This window comes from Sylvia atricapilla, chromosome 1, assembly GCF_009819655.1.
Source record: "Sylvia atricapilla isolate bSylAtr1 chromosome 1, bSylAtr1.pri, whole genome shotgun sequence".
In the NCBI taxonomy this organism is placed as follows: domain Eukaryota; kingdom Metazoa; phylum Chordata; class Aves; order Passeriformes; family Sylviidae; genus Sylvia; species Sylvia atricapilla.
In genome coordinates this window covers 15,026,819-15,035,335 of record NC_089140.1, presented here as the reverse complement: position 1 = coordinate 15,035,335, position 8,517 = coordinate 15,026,819, and the positions used below count along the sequence as shown (strand labels likewise).

Genomic DNA, 8,517 nt, shown 5'->3' with positions numbered 1-8,517 from the left:
AACAGACTTTCCTTCTCACAGGGCAGCAGCATGGGGTTGACCATACGAGCCTGAGGTGCTGCCCCTGGTAGATGAACACTTTTAACTTTCCTCCTGAGATTAGATTGGTGAATTGATAGGGATGAAGGGATTTGGGGTGCAGTGCTTGAAATGCCAGGTTTGTTTTCTCTCCTCTGCTCTCATATGTATATACCCTGTAAGATTAATGCTGATTTGTGTTGTTTTCATGCAATTTGATTGGTGGAGGAAGAGGAGCATCTGGAAGAACAGCTAATCTGAGAGCAACAACTAATTGTAACTCCTGCTGCTGTGGAGGTGAGGTTCAACGATCCTGGTCCATGGATAATAATAAAATATTTTAATAATTTTTCCTTCACATTAAGCTCTGATATATTGATAGCTTCTTGCTATCAGTATTTTTCTGAACAGTGACTTCTGATCTTGGAGGGGAACAAGCACAAAACCTGTCCATGGACAAAGGCACAGCCCAAATAACTGAGTGGTAAGTACAACCAATCCCAGCAGAAAAGGGATGCAGCCACTTGTTTTGTGACACAGGTCATCTTAAGCTCTGTTTAGCAGCCCCAAGATCTGCTCTGTATTAAGAATGTTTCATGTGGGATTTTCCAGTTTGTGAGGCTCAGGTAGATGTGGGAAATGCACAGCTATATGGCAGGATTTCGCCAGCCATTCACCTGGCAGCCCTTTCTTATGGATAGGAAAGTCCTCTTCCACGTGTCTCTGTGCTCTGGGTCACTGAGAGCAGTGTGGCTGGGAGCCAGTCATGTAGAGATTATTCCAAGAGCTGGAAAACTACTGAAGAAGCAAACCCAACTAGCCCATAATGCTGCATGCTCTAGAGCTGAAGCTAAGTAAATCATTATCTCTGTTTGTGTTCCTCCTAAAGTGCAGCATATTTCAGAGAAATGGTGAAAAAGAGGGAGTACTATACATTCTGCAGACCACCATGTTTTCTGCAGCTGGTACTTTGCCTTTGGGTGCTCCCTGTCCTTTATTCCTTGAAGAATTGCTGCAGTGTGCCCAAGTGCCCAGGCAGCAGGCACATGAGATCAGCACCAGGGACTGCATCTTCACATTTTCATGTCAAATCTTGTGCTCTTCACAAGGATGTCCAACCAAGAGGCAAAGATGTTCCCATCCCGTTTTTACAGCCACAGTCATAAGGGCAGCCCCGTGACATGTTCACAATGCAGTCCTGATCCACTGACAATTGCCCTCCTGGCAACAGTGACACTTTTATAAAGCTTTGTAAATCACTCCTGCTCAGTGTAGCCTCTTGGACTAGCACAGAATGTATTTTTACAGCAAGGCCAGACTCTGGGCAAATTTATTACATTCTGTTGCTAAAAGATACGATATTTATGTAAAAGAAACATTAAATTTCTGCTCTCCCATTGCAGTAAGGAACTGGGATATGTGAAGAAAACTCTCCTTTATCTATTCAAACAGAAGACAGAGTCAGTTGTAGAGATCCATGGTAAAAGGTAATGATTATGCACCTCAGGTCCTTGGCCCTGCTACATGTGCTGCACACACAGTCCAGGCCCTGAGCTGGCAAACCCTTGCAGTCATGCATTTCTACACTTCTGGCTCTACCAAGCCAGCCAAGCTGGAAGGGGTCTTGAGGGGCTGCCTGCATCACAGCTGCAAATGTTACCTAAACCACCCCAAAGTTCTGCTTTCTTCTCTGCAGGGACCTGCCCATGGAATTGCTAAGTTACTGAACCAGACAAAAGTCTTAGAGTGCATGCACTGCTGAAAGAGCAAGGGAAATCAGGAGAAAGCAATCTGTAGGGACCCCATTTGCTATTTTACTAACTGATACATGCTCAGCTTAAATTTTACACTCCCCTATCTCCCTCTGCAGCCTGTGTGTTCCAGGCTGTGTTAATCAGCACATTCATTTTACAGTGGCAATTTCTGAGCTACTTGTGCTTTGTAGCAGAACACTGATGTTTAATGCCTTCAGTTTAGAAATGTGCTGCATAAACTGTTAACTGTTTGTATATGTGGCTATTAATTGTCTTTAAGCAGTCCGTAAACATGTAACATCAATACAATCACTACCTTTGGTCATGGCAACTGCCTGTGAGGAAAGGCACCTGATTCCTACTCCCAAAATTGAATGCTGTATATAATAATGTTGTTGGAAGTGGTAACACTTTATTATTAGTGCCTCTGTTTGCTCACTCTTATACTTTATAAGTGGTCATGACTTATACACAGAAAAGTAATTGATTTGGCTTGGTTTATCTACAGGGGCTCAGGCAATATTTTATCATTTCACTTTGAAAGCTGTTTTTGAACTCAAGTCATTCATGTAAGTAATTTCCAAGTAAAATCTCTGGTAGTTGTAATGCTTTTTCTTTTTCCAACTCTGACTGCTACCCTAATTTCACTGAAGTTTTACAGTTTAAATATGTGGGTGTTCTTTTAAACAATTTTAACTTTCATATTTGAGGAAGATGATTGCTGGTACCTTGCCATGCAGTTGTAGGGGGTGTATTTCCCCCTACACTCCATCCCACCACCACCTCAGTTCTTTCCAAGTGGTTTATTAATGATCTGGGAAATGTGATTCTCTCCTTCAGAAAAGACTTTCAAAATTTGGCTGCAAATCAGAAGCAGAACCATGCTGTACTGCACCAGTGAAATAAATACTAAGGAAGGTTGAACATTTCACAAAAGGAAAACTACCAGAAAGAGTTTGAGGTTTTGACTTCATCCAGAAGCCTCTGGTTTACTTTACTACTAAAATTTCCAGCAAAACAGACTTAATTTTTGAAGTGCTATTTGTTTTTGATAGAGCTATGCATTCTGCCAAGACATGGCTGCTGGATGGGCAAAGACCTCCAAGACAGTCCCTGCAGTAACAGATGCAGGACTGAAGGCTGGAAGCGACATGAAGCATAGAAGGTCCAACCAAAATGACACAGGGCAGCAACAAGAATGAACTTTGAAAATCCTGAGTCTGAGCAACAGAGGGACAAGCTGAAGCCTTTCAGGAATGACCTGTGAAGATGAGATCCTCTGGAACCACCACTGGTCTTGGTACCAGTTTGGACAGATGCCACTGTAGAATATCTACAGTTGGTCTTTAAAATATATGCAAAGACTTCATGAGGTGAGGTTTATGAAGAACCCATATTGGTTGGACAAACAAGATACCGCCTGTCCCAACACACCTCACTTGTTGATGTTCATTTACCACAAGATCACGTGCCAGAAGAATATGTGGGTTTGTATTTTGAGGATCTTAACCACATCTGCCACATTTCTGATGACACAGAGGCGGCAGTAGTCTGTAAGAATCTGGTAGCAGCAGATTTGTTTCCATGTTTTATCTCTAGAACAAGATGGTCCTTATGAAACACAAACAAGTGTGGAAGTGGAGCTTCTGGAAGCACATGCACATGCAGCCTCCCCTCTATGTCATGGGAGGGATCTCTGACACGTTTTTTCTTTAGGGTGTTTTTTGGGGTTTTTTTGTTTGTTTGTTTTTTTGTTGGTTTTTTTGGGTTTTTTTGTTGGGTTTTTTTTTTCTGATGCCCTTCCCTTATTTAGCCAAACTCTTCCAGAAGTGTTACAAAACCTTTCAAGCACCATTTTCCAAAGAAGAGCCAGGTGTGGGAAACCAGCCCGAGGGTGTATGCTAATGAGGAAACTGTCCTGGTAGGTGGGCTTTCTAATGATTGACCCTTCTTAGGAGGGAAGAGACGAGGAAAAACCTTTGGGAAAGTGCCAGAACAGAGTGATTAAAAGCACTTTCATTCTATATTGAGAAGTGACTGAAGGCTGCCAGCTTCGTTTGAATTTAACGGGAGCATGTCCTTGTCCCGTGTTCATGTTGCATCACATGAGTCACGGCTGTCGGATGGTGCGAGAGGAGGTGGCCGGCTGGGCGGATGAGCAGCTGTGCAGCACACACACACAACACATACACAGCACACACACAACACACACAGCACACACACAACACACACAGCACACACAGAGCACACACAGAGCACACACAGCACACACACACATCACACACACAGCACACACACACAACACACACAGAACACACACACAGCACACACACACAGCACACACAGCACACACACAGCACACACAGCACACACACACAGCACACACAGAGCACACACAGCACACACAGCACACACACAGCACACACACACAACACACACAGCACACACACAGCACACACAGCACACACAGCACGCACAGCACACACAGCACACACAGCACGCACACACAGCACACACAGCACACACACACAACACACACAGCACACACACACAGCACACACAGCACACACACACAACACACACAGCACGCACAGCACACACAGCACACACACACAGCACACACAGCACACACAGCACACACACACAACACACACAGCACACACACACAGCACACACACACAGCACGCACAGCACACACAGCACACACAGCACACACAGCGCACACACACAGCACACACACAGCACACACACACAGCACACACACACAACACACACACAGCACACACAGCACACACACAGCACACACACACAGCACACACAGCACACACAGCACACACACACAACACACACACAGCACACACACAGCACACACGGTGCCCCCCGTGCGGCGCAGGTACCGCGGGGAGGCGGACAGGGCGCTCCTGCTGCGCCGTCGTGCTCCGCTCTCTCCGGACTGCCTGCAGCCTGACTGCCCTCAGAGCACCATCCCCGTCGAGGCTCACCCCTTCCTCTGGCCGAACCTGAGCTGGACGCAGCTCGTTGTGTTGCCGCGGGGGCACTCCACCGGGACCCCCGGAGCTGGCCAAGCGTTTACAAGCGCCGGTGCAGGGCTGGGACGGGAACACGCAGCCCCCGCCCCTCGGGCGGACCGAGCGCCTCTCGCCGCAGCGCGGGGGGCCGTGTTGCAGGGCTGAGCAGCCGATCGCTCGGGCTGTGCGCTGATGGCCACTCTTTCCCCTCAGGCCTCCCCACGGCCTCCCCGGCTTCAAACCCCGCGGGCCGCCTCAGCCCGGCCTCGGCTCTCCCCTGCTCCCTCTTTCCTCCTTCCCGCCCGGGCGCCGCCGCCATGTGGCCCCGCGGCCGGCAGGGGGCGCCGCGCCGCCGCCCGCGGGCCTGCGCTGCCCTCGCTGTGCGCGGCGGCGCCCGGCGGGCCCAGAGGCCCCGGCCACCCCTCACGGCCCCGGGCCAGCTCGGTGTCACCAGCCCCGGCCACCCCCACACGGCCCCGGGCCAGCTCGGTGTCACCAGCCCCGGCCACCCCACACAGCCCCCTGTGAGCTCGGTGTCACCAGCCCCGGCCACCCCACACGGCCCCGGGCGAGCTCGGTGTCACCAGCCCCGGCCACCCCACACAGCCCCCTGTGAGCTCGGTGTCACCAGCCCCGGCCACCCCACATGGCCCCGGGCCAGCTCGGTGTCACCAGCCCCGGCCACCCCACACAGCCCCCTGTGATCTCGGTGTCACCAGCCCCGGCCACCCCACACGCCCCGGGCCAGCTCGGTGACCAGCCCCGGTCACAGCTGTGCCCTGCGGAGGGGCTCCCGGCAAACAGGGCTGCCGGCTACCACTGCCTTCCCAGTGGGCCCTCCTCCCGCAGCCGGGCATGGCTGCGTGCTCTGGGCTGCGTGCCTGGCTCGTCCCCAGGCCGGCGGGGTGGCAGAGCAGTGCCGCAGCCCGACCTTGGCTACCGTGTGACCCTGGCACTGCACTGCGAAAGGGCTGTGCGAGCCCCTCACCAAAGCCTTTAGCTACCGCATTTACCCCTCTGACATCCCGCCGGGGCGTCAGACCTATCCTGACCCAACCTTCTCCCCATGCACGCACATCCCAGCCTGGGGAGGAGAGCTGTGGCATGAACCACACTCCTCCATCCAGAAGCACACGAAAAGGGCGAAACTGTATTTTGGCCGTGAGAGCTGTAGTGGCCCTTTGGGGACCATGGCACAGGGCACAAAGGAGAGGGAAGAGGACTGAATTCACACTGTCACTAGTACTTAAATGGGGGAAATTTTGGGGATGAGTATTTTCCCTGACAGCTGATTATCCGGTAACTGGTCTAAGCAAGGTGGTGCTGAGGTCCTGTTTCATGTGGCAGCTCCGGGAATGACTTTCCGGCACACCCAGGGGTTTGTGGCATTCCTTGCTCTGGAGTAATTGTGGAGAGCATAGCTGCTCTTTCCTTCTCCCTTAGGATCCAGTTATTTGGGCCAGCAAGGCTGTGGCTGCACACAGAGGCACATCCCAAATGCCAGGTGCTAGGGAATTTGTGATGGCTGTGTGTCAGTAAGGATGATCCACATCACTCCTCCTCCAGCTCCACCAACCACAAACCCACACACTTCTAGTGGTTCTTCCCTACTCCAGCAAAATTGTTGGCACACTGACTAGAGAAGCAACAGCTTGCAGCTGGCACAGATCAGCCGTGACTCGCTGGCCTCAGAGGCTTCACTTTGAACTTGCTCACTTGTCACCTCTTCCCTTCCCCCTTTTCTCACAGAGCCGCACAAAGAGAGCTGGCAGGGCTGCCCACCACCCCACCGGGCACTACTCACCTTGCCAAGCAGGGCCCCCTCCATGCCCCCTTCCTCAAACCCCCCAGCTGCTTCACCACCATCAGCATTGTATTCACTTGCCTTTGAAACTGGCAGGACATATCAACTATGCTCAGATGATGAAAAGAGAGGGAGAAGCACCTGCTCGTGTTTGGGGATTGGGTTTAGAGCTGTGCTTGTGCTGAATACATACGCCCTTATTTGGGTGCTCAGATGCAGAAGAGTTGGAGGGGGACTTTCATTCAGCTGCTGAAATATTCAGCGAGATCACGGCGCAGCAGTTTGTAGAGGGACCACTTCTCCCATCCTCACACCACTACTGTCCAAAAAAACCCTATTATTTTAAAGCACTTTATGTGCTGAATGTTCAAGTGGTTTTTACCTTACAGTGGGAACACTGCTAGAATGGGCTAAATGGACTAACCAACAGCAGACCTCTTGCCCACTGCACAGTGACAGCGTATTAGTTACTTGCATACATCATGCCTCTTGAAAGCATTTTGGAACCACAAAATTTCAACCTGTAAGACACATTTGGATACCAAGGAGGAGTCAGGCAGTCTCTAACATCAAGTTGGAAGGAAAGGACATTTTTCTAAGGCATGAGAACTAAACTTGAGACAGATGGTTGTTGGCAGTTTCCTTGCTCACTTCCAAAGCATAGATCCAAATGAGTGACCAAAACGAGCTTGGACTTTCCTCCCTCTCACTTCTATGACTTTTTCATGGGGAGGAAGATGGGTCCAGCACATTTGGCCTGAAGCAAGGTAGTGGTTATAAGCTCTGCACACCCCAAGCCAGGCAACAGCCCAGGACTGCTCATGTGCAGAGAGTTGGTAACAATACAAGGTGCAACCTAGTGTCACACAGGCATAGCAGTGGGTCTGATGGCAGTACTGACACATTCACCTGGCACTGCACCTGAGCTAATAAGCCTTGGGTTTGTTAGCTTGGGCTAACAGCACTGCACTGACATCAGGGGACCTGCACTGGTTCCCAGCCCACCAGCTGGGATGCCTCTGGGCTGTTTTTCCTGATTCTGGTGCTGGACAATTTGAGGGCCAAGAAAGTTACGTAATTCAAATCGCCCTTCCCTGCTTTTTGTAATACTTACTAGTATTACAGTAGTTCCTCAGCTTTTGCTCCTGCCTTCATCTCGAGAGGAGATGGACAGGAATTGGCAAGCAAAGGGAGGGCATGGGAGCAGCTATAAATGGCTTTATCACTGTGCCCACTGCAGTGCCCTGTCTGCCCACTCTTCCTTTTATCCATTTTCAGCCATCGGACTTGCAGAGCATCTTGCAGTTGAATCCATCTCATGGCACCACACAGCAGCTAAGAGAAGGTCTGGGAAATCAATCACCTCTGCTCAGATCTGTAGGCAGCAGAACTAATTCTGTTTGTTTCTGGATTTCTGTTTTTGCTGCTGGATTCCAGGATTAGAGTCACCTCATTCAAAAGGCAGCAGGCATATCATCAGGTGAATTGTATCCAAAAAGGTTTTTCCCTTACACCACTAACTGTGAAGGAGGCCATGGCTCCACTAGAGAGTAAGAAGAATCCCACCATTGGAATCCACAGGTATTTAAGTTTTCTCAGTAACCCAGGGCTTTGCACTGGATGTCTGCCCTAAGCCCTTGCCATTGCAGCAGGACTCCTCAGATCCCTGTCTAGAGCTGTGCAGGATGTCCTCCTACCCTCCCTGAGTGACCCCAAAGGCACAGGGGTCTCCACTAATGTCCTCTGCACAAGTAACATCAGACCTGGCTGTGATTAGGCAGGGGGAAGCAGGACAATCTTGCTTTTGCCCCTTAACACCATTATTGCAGCTAAGGAGAGATTTGGGGGTGATATCTGAACTGACAGGCTACAGAGTTGTTATCTTCCAGGTCATCTTCCTGACCATCTGACG

At 50.4% G+C, this 8,517-nt stretch overlaps 1 long non-coding RNA gene across 1 annotated transcript; it reads left to right on the top strand.

Annotated features, from left to right (window-relative positions):
- The first annotated feature begins 293 nt into the window (after positions 1–293).
- LOC136363594 (uncharacterized) lies at positions 294–2,691 on the top strand. The gene is made up of 3 exons (XR_010744020.1): positions 294–315; positions 430–502; positions 2,613–2,691. It is a non-coding gene; the product is annotated as an uncharacterized lncRNA (long non-coding RNA).
- The last annotated feature ends 5,826 nt before the right edge of the window (positions 2,692–8,517 follow it).